We start from the raw sequence: 9,603 nt of genomic DNA, 5'->3' as shown, positions 1-9,603 counted from the left end.
TAAACTGACCTGGATTCGTGATATTATTTTGGTTTTATATACTGCTACTTTTAGTATGTTAATATTCTAGTTAGAACTTTTAAAAAGTCTCTCTTTTTATATAATTATACAAAGAATTTTCAATACTTCAGCTCCATTTACATTCCTCCAAAATTATATATATTGTTGCTTTCTGTTGTAATTCTGTCTTATGACTTATAAAAATACTAGACATTTTATAATTTTTATATAATACTGTCAATGTTCCCCTAAATTTATCTATATATGTAATACTGGTAATATATACATATTTACAATGTAATATATGATATATACTATACTATATATAATATAATATGTAATATATAATATAAAATGTGTTATACATATTTAATCCTGGTAATGAATCTCCATTTAAAAATTCTTTATTTCTCCTTATTCTTGACACATATTTTCATTAGACGATTCTAGGTTGCTAGCTATTGTCTTTCATCACATGAAAGATACCATTCTACTGATTTTTGGCTTCCACATTAATAATTGCTATTGAGAAATCAGCTTTCTGTATAACTGTTCTCTGGTAAATGTAACACATTTCCTGCTCCGTCCCTGTTATCCACCATCTTAACTTGGTTAGGGTTCATTTGGCTTCTTTTTTTTGTTTTTTCGAGACAGAGTCTCGCTCTGTCGCCCAGGCTGGAGTGCAGTGGTGCAATCTCGGCTCACTGCAAGCTCCGCCTCCCAGGTTCACACCATTCTCCTGCCTCAGCCTCCCGAGTAGCTGGGACTACAGGCACCCGCCACCACACCCGGCTAATTTTTTGTATTTTTAGTAGAGACGGGGTTTCACCGTGTTAGCCAGGATAGTCTCGATCTCTTGACCTCGTGATCTGCCCGCCTCGGCCTCCCAAAGTGCTGGGATTACAGGCGTGAGCCACCGCGCCTGGCCCATTTGGCTTCTTGAATCTATGGTTTGGTGTCTCCAAACATATCTAGACTATGTTGATCTAGCCTCCACATTTCTTAACCTCTCATGTTTTCCATGATTTTGGGGAGCCTATTTTTGTATTCTGAATTATTTCTTTTATTTTTATTTCATTAATTTTCTCTTCTACTGTGCCCAGTCTGCTGGCTGACCTGTCCATAGAATTTTAAATTTAGGTTGCATTTTTTTTTTCAAGAACAATTTTTATTAAGACCACTATTAGTAAAAGGTTTCAGTCTTTAAAAATAATCCCAAAATCTGTAAGTAAGAGCAAGTGCTAGGAAATAAACACTAAAGTATAACAGCAAATAGTGCTCTGGTGTGTGTTATGTTAAACTTTTTATTTCATTAAATCCATCTTTTCTCCAATTTAGACATTTTTTGTAGAGACTGGACCTCACTGTGTTGCCCAGGCTGGTCTCACTCCTGGGCTAAAGTGATTCTCCTGCCTCGCCATTGGAATGTATGGGGATTACAGGTATGAGCCACTGCATCCAACTGACATTTTTTAAGTTAGTCATTCATAAAATAAGAGTGGCTGTCCTTCTGAATTTTGTTCATGTCACCTGTTAGGCATATTGCATAATATGTCAATATCCCTAAGAGATTACCAGTTGATGGTTCCAGTTTTACAAAAGAAACAGACAAGGAAATGTTCCTGTCATTAACAGAACTATGACTTATTTATCTGCTCAGTGGGTTACAGAGAAACAGCACTATTATGTGTAATTAAAATAGAAAAAAAGAGTCAGATCTTTCCAGGCATGAGTGTGTATTTATAATTTCATGGTAAACACATATACTTCTAAGTGAAGATTTCCCCCATATTTATAGTGTTAAAAGTTCTTAAAATAATCCTTTCACAAAAGTAAGGCAGCATTATGCTGAAAAAGCATTATTTCTGTGTCAAAAGTTACGCCCTTCAGTCTTAATCTGCTATCACCAGCTGTCAGCTACTTCTTTAAAGACCAAATATTTCTTTGTCAGCAGCACCTATATGGGACCCATTGGCTGTCCAGGTGTGGTTTACAGCCTAAATGTCTAACACTGTCAAACAAGAGCTGCATTGTTGTTTCACAAGCCTGAACATGCTGAGCCAGTCCCAGTGTCTTCTGCACATTTTGGCAGATGTTAAAGAGGCAATAATACTGGAACTTCTCTTCCCATTTGTTCTTGCTTTTGCCCCCAGTCTCATAGCACCTGTCACAGTAGTTGCAGCACTCAGTCTGGGAAGCAATGCCAATGTTAAGATGAACTCCAGATAGTGGAGAGCCCCATCCATTCGGCAGGAGGGTTTATAATTGCAATGTGGGAAAGGCACTCATGCTGGCAGAAACCATCCTTGCCTCCCAGAGGTCCAAGGTGGCACTTGGGTATGTGTCTATCTGGTGAATACCATTCCTGTGGTCTTCAGGCTGGCCCTGCAATCAGTGGTCTGGGCCTGCTTCTGGCACCTGAAAGCAGAGGCCAGGAAGAGAAGCAGGATGGCAAGTACAGGCTACAAGCAGGACCATCTGTGAATCATGGGGCTCTACTGGGCCCCACTGCTCCCTGGAGCCCTGGGTTGGATTTGTTTTCCCAGAGCCCCCAGCACTCTCTAGACAGCAGCACAGAACTGGGGCTTGGGAGCCACTGCTGTCTCCACCCATGCCTCTGTCCTGTCCAGGTGGTGGGCCCTTATTGCCTTTACACAGTGTCCAATTTCCTGGGCCAGCCACCTTAGTAATGGTGTTTTTTTTTTTTTTTATTTATAGAAATTGTACTTGGGTCTTTTACAAATATACTAAAATAATATAGTTTTCTATTCCTCAAAGAGAAAAACATTATATGGATATAGATATGTAATTTTGGGTCATTGTTCTAGACTTTTTTCTAATGCTACAATAGAATAACATAACGATTAATTTATAAAGAACAGAAGTTTATTTGGCTCATCGTTCTGGTGTCTGGAAAGTCCAAGAACATGGCACCAGGCGAGGGTCATTCCATGGCAGAAGGCATCACATGGCAAGGAAGTGCATACATAAAGCAGAGAGAGACAGGAGGGAGGGCAAACTTACGAGAAGCTCACTCGGATGATAACTAACCCATTCCCATGATAATGGCAGTATTCCATTGATGAGAGTGGTGCCCTCATGGCCTAATTACCTCTTAAATGCTTTCCCTCTTAATGCTGTGACAATGCCAACTAAGTTTCCAACACATGAACTTTTGGGGCACTCATTTGAACCATAACATTCTGCTCCTGGCCCCCAAAATTCATGGCCTTATCACATACAAAATCATGCCATCTCAGTAGCCCCAAAAGTCTTAGCTAATTTCACAATCAACTCAAAAGTCCAAAGTGCACAGTCTCATCTAAATCAGACCTGGGTAAGACTCAAGGCATGATTTATTCTGAAGCAAATTTCCTCAAGCTGTGAGAATGTAAAATAAATTATCTATTTCCAGGCATAATGTCTCTCTGAGGATGTTCTAAGTCTCTGCTGCCCTCACCTGCCTGAGGCTTGTGCTCTAAAACCCCATGAGTGGCCCACAACAAAGATGCAGGGGACTTAGAGAGAACTGGGTAGGCATGATAAAGCCAGGGGCCTAGGCCCAGTGCAGTGGCTCATGCCTGTAATCCCAGCACTTTGGGAGGCCAAGGTGGGTGGATCACCTAAGCTCAGGAGTTTGACACCAGCCTTGGAGGCCCCATCTCTACAAAAAATTTTAAAAATTAATTGAGTGTGTTTGTGCACACCTATGATTTCAGCTACTCAGGGGTCTGAGGTAGGAGGATCACTTGAGCCTGGGGAGCAGAGGTTGCAGTGAGCTGAGATTGCACCACTGTACTCCAACCTGGATGACATAGACCCCATCTCAAAAAAACAACAAAACAAAAAACCCCCAAAACAGCCAGGGGCCTGACTATCATGTGTGAACACACAATAAGTCGGGAGCAGCAGGATGGAATGGAAATGGGTAAATGTTCATGCAGCCAGGTACAGTTTTACTGATGGCTTCTGAGGAAAGAGTGTGCACACCTTCAGAATAGCCTTAGGTTAAACTTGATTCTGAAAGTGAAATTTGATTGTTGTAATAATATAATATTAATTTATATAAAAGATAAAGGAGAAAAGTCTCTATATTTCTAAGAGAAAACTCTCTCCTGACTGCATTAGGCTGTTGAGGGGGTGGGGGTCATTGCTTTTCTTCTCTGTTTTACTTGGGAGGGGGGATTGGGGAAAGCAAGGCTGAATGTTGACAATCTCTTCTTGCTTCCAGTTTGAAATCTCATGGAGCAGAAAGCTAGTTTTCCATTTTGCAAATGGTAGTCAAAGATGTAAAGAGAATTGTCAGATGGGGACTGCAATTGCTAGTCAGTGAGCCTAGAAAGCCACTAGGGGTCCGTCTGACAGCTCCAGCCATAGTGGAAGGTCTTTGCTGAGTCCAAGGGATTCTCATTTAACTAAGACTCAAATAAAGCTCCTCACCCCATGCTGTCTGAGCTTAGCATCACTCAGCGCGAGGGGTCTGTATATACTCCCAAGAGGCTTCCATCCACAGGATAACACTGCATGTGAATTTGTTTTCTTCCCTACTATGCAAACCCCAATCTGACTGGTAACTGTTCAAGATTCAGGGAAATAAATTTATTGAACCAAAATATTGTGTATCTTTTTATATTTCCCTAAGTTATATATCACTTTTCTTATTATTAGTATCCAGTGAGTAATTATTCTGCCATTTTAAATGATAGTATATTCTTACAGAAATTTTTTTCTTTCTTTCCTTTTTATTTCTGAGAATATGTGCTAAATACCCTTAGGTTCCACCTTCCAAACTAAACAGAAGACTGGCATGTTCCCTGTTCACCAGGTAGTAGCCCTCAGCTCACAGATTTGCTGTTTACAAGAACATCTAAAGCCTTCTGCACAGGGCTTCACCAAACTTGGGAAATGGCATAGGATCTCCTGTGTGGGAGGGCTCTGTGCAGGCTGTGCCCCTCCCAGGCATGCTGCTCTGCATTCAGAACCTGTAAGACGTTCTCCCCAGGGTCTGGGTGGGGTGGTCAAAGAGCAGCTGGTTATGAAGAGAGGGCTTTAAGGCTTTAAATCCTGAGGATTAATTATTTCTATGAAAAGAGGGATCTGGGAGCAGGAGTCCTGATAAAATCCCCCATGGCAGGTCTGTGATTTCAGAGAATAAAAGCTGCAGCCCTCGGTAGCCTCTTTTCCTACCTGCCATCTGCACACTGATCAGTGGCCAGGGCAGGCTTTATCATGAGGGAGGTAGGCAGAGGGCAGTCTTGGCCAGGGGATTGGATTCAGGTTTAGAGTAGTTTTTTAGCTGTCCCTGGAGGGCCTGGGAGGTCGGTAGGAGGGAGAAGAACAGGCCAGCAGCCTGGGATGACAATATGGAGTAAGGCCTCCATGCAGATATTGGGAAACCAGGGTCCAGAGAGGCCAAGGTTTGCTCTGTCTATAAACAGGCCTGGGATCCAGGCTCTGAATCTCGCCATGACTCTATCCCCACACCAGGGGCCTCTCATAAGCCATGGCCTGCAGCTTTCAAAGGACTGGCTTCTCACCCTGCCCCTTGATCAGCCCGAGGACCCTTCACGTTTAAGGAGGGTGGAGAAGATTCGGGAACCATTTATATTTCTCCCTGATCTCTGGACCCTCTTTCACTCACTTCCAAAAGGCTGGGGAGAAATCAGAAAGGCCTCTCAGACTGTGGAAGCCTGAGGTCTTGTCCCCTCAAGTGAATATGGTGTTGGTAACATGAGAACTGCTTGAGAGCCAAGGTCACTTTATTGTTTAAATTAAATCATAATCCTCCCCTGGCTACTCTAAACTATGGGGATCAAAAAAACTAATAATGCCTTAAAAGCATGATCTGAATTTACATTTGCTGTTACTTTTATTAGAAGCAGCAGCAGTGTGTAGCTAGTGTGAGCACCAGGCTGGAAGTCAGAGATTCTGGATTTAAACCCCAGCTGTGTGACCTGCCAGTGTAGACTTTAGGTTTCTCATCTTAAAGATGGGGAGGCTAGAAATAGCTGCTTCCGTTTCCATTCAGTCATCATCTCACTCATTCAACAAGCGTATGTGGCTCATTGACTCTGTACCAGGTGCCATTCCAGACACTAGGGTTCGGCATTAAGCATTCAGACACAGCCCCTGACCATGTGACTCTCAGGTCCCAATAGCAAGAAGGCAGACAATAAACAGACAGGCACTTACATAAATAAGATAATTTTATCTTACTTGCATTTGTGGTGATGCTAGTGTAAACAAACCTACTGTGCTGCCAGTCCTATAAAAGTCTAGCACATACAGTTATACACAGTGCATAATATTTGCTAATGGTACTAAATAACTATGTTATTGGTTTATGCGTTTAGTATCTTATACTTTTTATTATTCTTTTAGAATGTACTCCTTCTACTTATATATTTAAAAAGCTAACTATAAAACAGTCTCAGGCAGGTCCTTCAGGAGGTATTTCAGAAGAGGGCATTGTTATTAAAAAAAATAGGGAAAAAACTTCAGGACATTGGTCTGGGAAAAGATTTTATGAATAAGACCTCAAAAGCACAAACAATAAAACCAAAAATAAGCAAATGGGATTATATCACCCTAAAAAGCTTCTGCACAGCAAAGGAAACAATCACCAGAGTGAAAAGACAACTTACAGAATGAGAGAAAATATTTGCAAACTAATATACTATATTTTTATGGTTATTTTAGAGTGTATTCCTTCTGAAGCAGGAAATTTTACCTGACCCCTTCGCAGGTGGGAACTAGAGTGCACAGGTGTGTTGGTGCCAGCAGGGATGGACTCCATTCACTTGGTCCTGCTTCATTCCACCCCTCGCAGGAGCAGGAGGACATGTGAGCAGGTGCAGGAGCCGAGGTGAGTGCTTTTGGGTGCTGGCAGGAGTAAAACTCCATGTGGCCCCGTGGCAGCATCTAGGGGGATGCCCACGACTCCTGAAGGCCCAGAAAATGTGTCACAGTCACTGCTCTTTCAACTTGGTCATCCATGGATGGCTTAAGTATTAACGGCTCAGTGGAGCATCAGTGTGACTGCCCTTTGCACCCACACCCAAGTTCTTGTCTGGCATTCAGGAGGAATGAGGTCACGTGAACAAATTGGAGATGGTAAATGTGGGGGTTTTATTGCTGATGAAAGTGGCACTCAGCAGGAAGGGGAGCTGAAAGGGGAATGGAGTGGGGAAGTAATCTTCCCCTGGAGCAATGCCATCAAGCCGTCCCTCTGAAGTCAAGCCTCTTCTCTCTAATGTCCAACCATAGGTCTCCAATATCCAGCTGCTTCTCCACCATTCCTCTCTGTTGGTGGAGTCTGGGGTTTCTATGGGCACAGGACAGGAGGCAGGGTAGGCCATGGGTGGTTTTTGAAAAGGCAACATTCGAGCAGGAAAACAGCAATGAATGTTCTGACTTTGGGCTGTGGTTCTAGGCTTGAGGGTGGGGCCCTTGCTGGGGACCCACCTTCTTCTGCCCGTAATTTCCCTGACTCCTGTCCCTATTGCTTTTACTTATATAAAAAAAGTAACTGTAAAATAGCCTCAGGCAGGTCCTTCAGGAGGTATCCAGAAGAAGGCATTGTTATAGGAGATGAGAGCTCCATGGGTGTCACTGCCCCTGAAGACCTTCCAGTGGGACAAGATGTGGAGGTGGAAAACAGTGGTATTGATGATCTTGACCCTATGTAGGCCTCGACTAGTGTGTGTATTTGTGTCTTAGCTTTTAATAAAAAAATTTTAAACAGGAAGATAAATAAGTAAATAAATGTAAAAATAGAAAAAAGCTTATAGAATGGGGACATATAGGATATTTCATACAGTCAAAAAGCAAAAAAAAGAAACATAAAGAAAAAATACATTAAGCTAATGTTAATTTATTATTAAAATAATAATAATTATTATTACAATTCACAAGAACAACTTCCAGTCCCACAAGCTCCATTCAGGGTAGGTGCCCTATACAGGTGCACCATTTTTAATCTTTTACCATATTTCTATTGTACCTCTTCTGTGTTTAGATACACAAATGCCTACCATTGTGTTCCACTTGCATATAGTATTCGGTACAGTAACACGTTATATAGGTGTGTAGCCTAGGAGCAATAGGCCATACCACATAGCCCAGGTGTGTAGTAGGCTATGCCATCTGGGTTTGTGTAAGTATACTCTCATGTTCACACAGTGATGAAGTCACCTAACAACACATCTCTCAGAATGCATCCCCATCATTCAGTGACTCATGACTATATGAATTTAGGGGGACATCAGGTCTGAGGACACAGATGTCATAGTCATCAGATGTATGGTCTTTAAAGCCATGACACTTGATGGACACATCCAGATAATCGGGGGGGGGGGGGTTAGGGAAGGGAAGAGGCAGGGAAGATACAGCCCTGAGTGGCCCCACAGAGAGAGGACTGGCCAGGAAGGGGGAGCCAATACAAGAGGAGGTAAAGGAGGTGGCCATGGGGTAGACCAGGGCTAAGGAATGCATGATGCTGACTGCTGTTAGGATGCAATGGGACACAAAATGTGATCATTTTTGATGAATCCTAAAGCCCTATTTAACAGCTAGTCACAGTGTGTCCCTAGGTGTGGGCCAAGAAAACTGGTGGCCATAGCAATGAAGAAGAGATGATAACGAGAAACTACCTAGGCCACCAGTTTGTGATTTCTCTGGGCCTGGAGGAAGCACAGCTAGAATGTGCAGAGGAGGGGAAGGAGAGGCGTCTTCTACAGCCATAGCCACCAGGACCATGATTGTCCTCTCTCCTTACTTAGTGTGGATCTTCCCCCCTCTCTGCTTCCTCCCTCACCACTGTGGGGTACTCATTTACACACTTCCTCACTCATTCTTTCATTTCTGTGGCAGACCTAGAGATGGGGGCAGCTGTATGGAGAAAGATAGGAACAGAGTTCACGATGTTGGGGTGCTTACAGCCCCTCTCAAGAATGTCATGATATAGAACCAGGAAACCTTTGGAGAAGACCCTTCCCAGCCACATGTCAGCAAGCACACGTGGACACAGGGCCCAGGATGCTTCAGAGATAAAGGAATGCCACAGAAGGAAACTGTCAGAGGGTGAGAGTTCATCCATGACTTTGTGTCACTGCAGTTATGTCCTTAGAGATTTGTTTTGCTCAAGGATTTTCAAGGGGAGTTTTGTTTTAATCTGAGTACAAACACATTCAGGCTGTCACACATTCCCAGCCAGTGATGTTTTTGACAAAAAAAAAAAAAAGACCCTTTAAAAATGTTTTTACTTATTCCAATTCCTTGGGCCAAGAAAAGAGACACAGAACTATGCACAAGTTAGGGGTGATAGGGCAGGGGGAATATTTTAGAGGGAGCTTGAGGCTGTATTTTCACTTTCTTCTGGGCCATTTTCTAAATGGGCTGGAGCAGCTCACCATGCTCGGGCACTATTTCAGGAGATGGCAGAGGTCCTGAGATGGCAGGGGCCCCTGCTCAAAAGGTCAGAAATGCAAGCTGCCTACTCTCAGCTTGGATTTGGCTAAGTTGGCCTCTGGAGCACATGGTGACTCTCTGACAGGCTGGTTCCTACTTGCTCCTTCAGAGAGACTATTTTCTTTATAGAGAGTA

General features: G+C 42.9%; 1 pseudogene; it reads right to left on the bottom strand.

Moving 5' to 3' along the window:
- Nucleotides 1-386: 386 nt before the first annotated feature.
- Nucleotides 387-3,101, bottom strand: LOC100614354 (group XIIA secretory phospholipase A2-like; annotated as a pseudogene).
- Between the last annotated feature and the right edge of the window lie 6,502 nt (nt 3,102-9,603).

The sequence above is a fragment of the Pan troglodytes genome, chromosome 14, assembly GCF_028858775.2.
Source record: "Pan troglodytes isolate AG18354 chromosome 14, NHGRI_mPanTro3-v2.0_pri, whole genome shotgun sequence".
In the NCBI taxonomy this organism is placed as follows: Eukaryota; Metazoa; Chordata; class Mammalia; order Primates; family Hominidae; genus Pan; species Pan troglodytes.
Note: the sequence above shows the minus strand (reverse complement) of the source record. Positions and strands in the feature narration are given on the sequence as shown.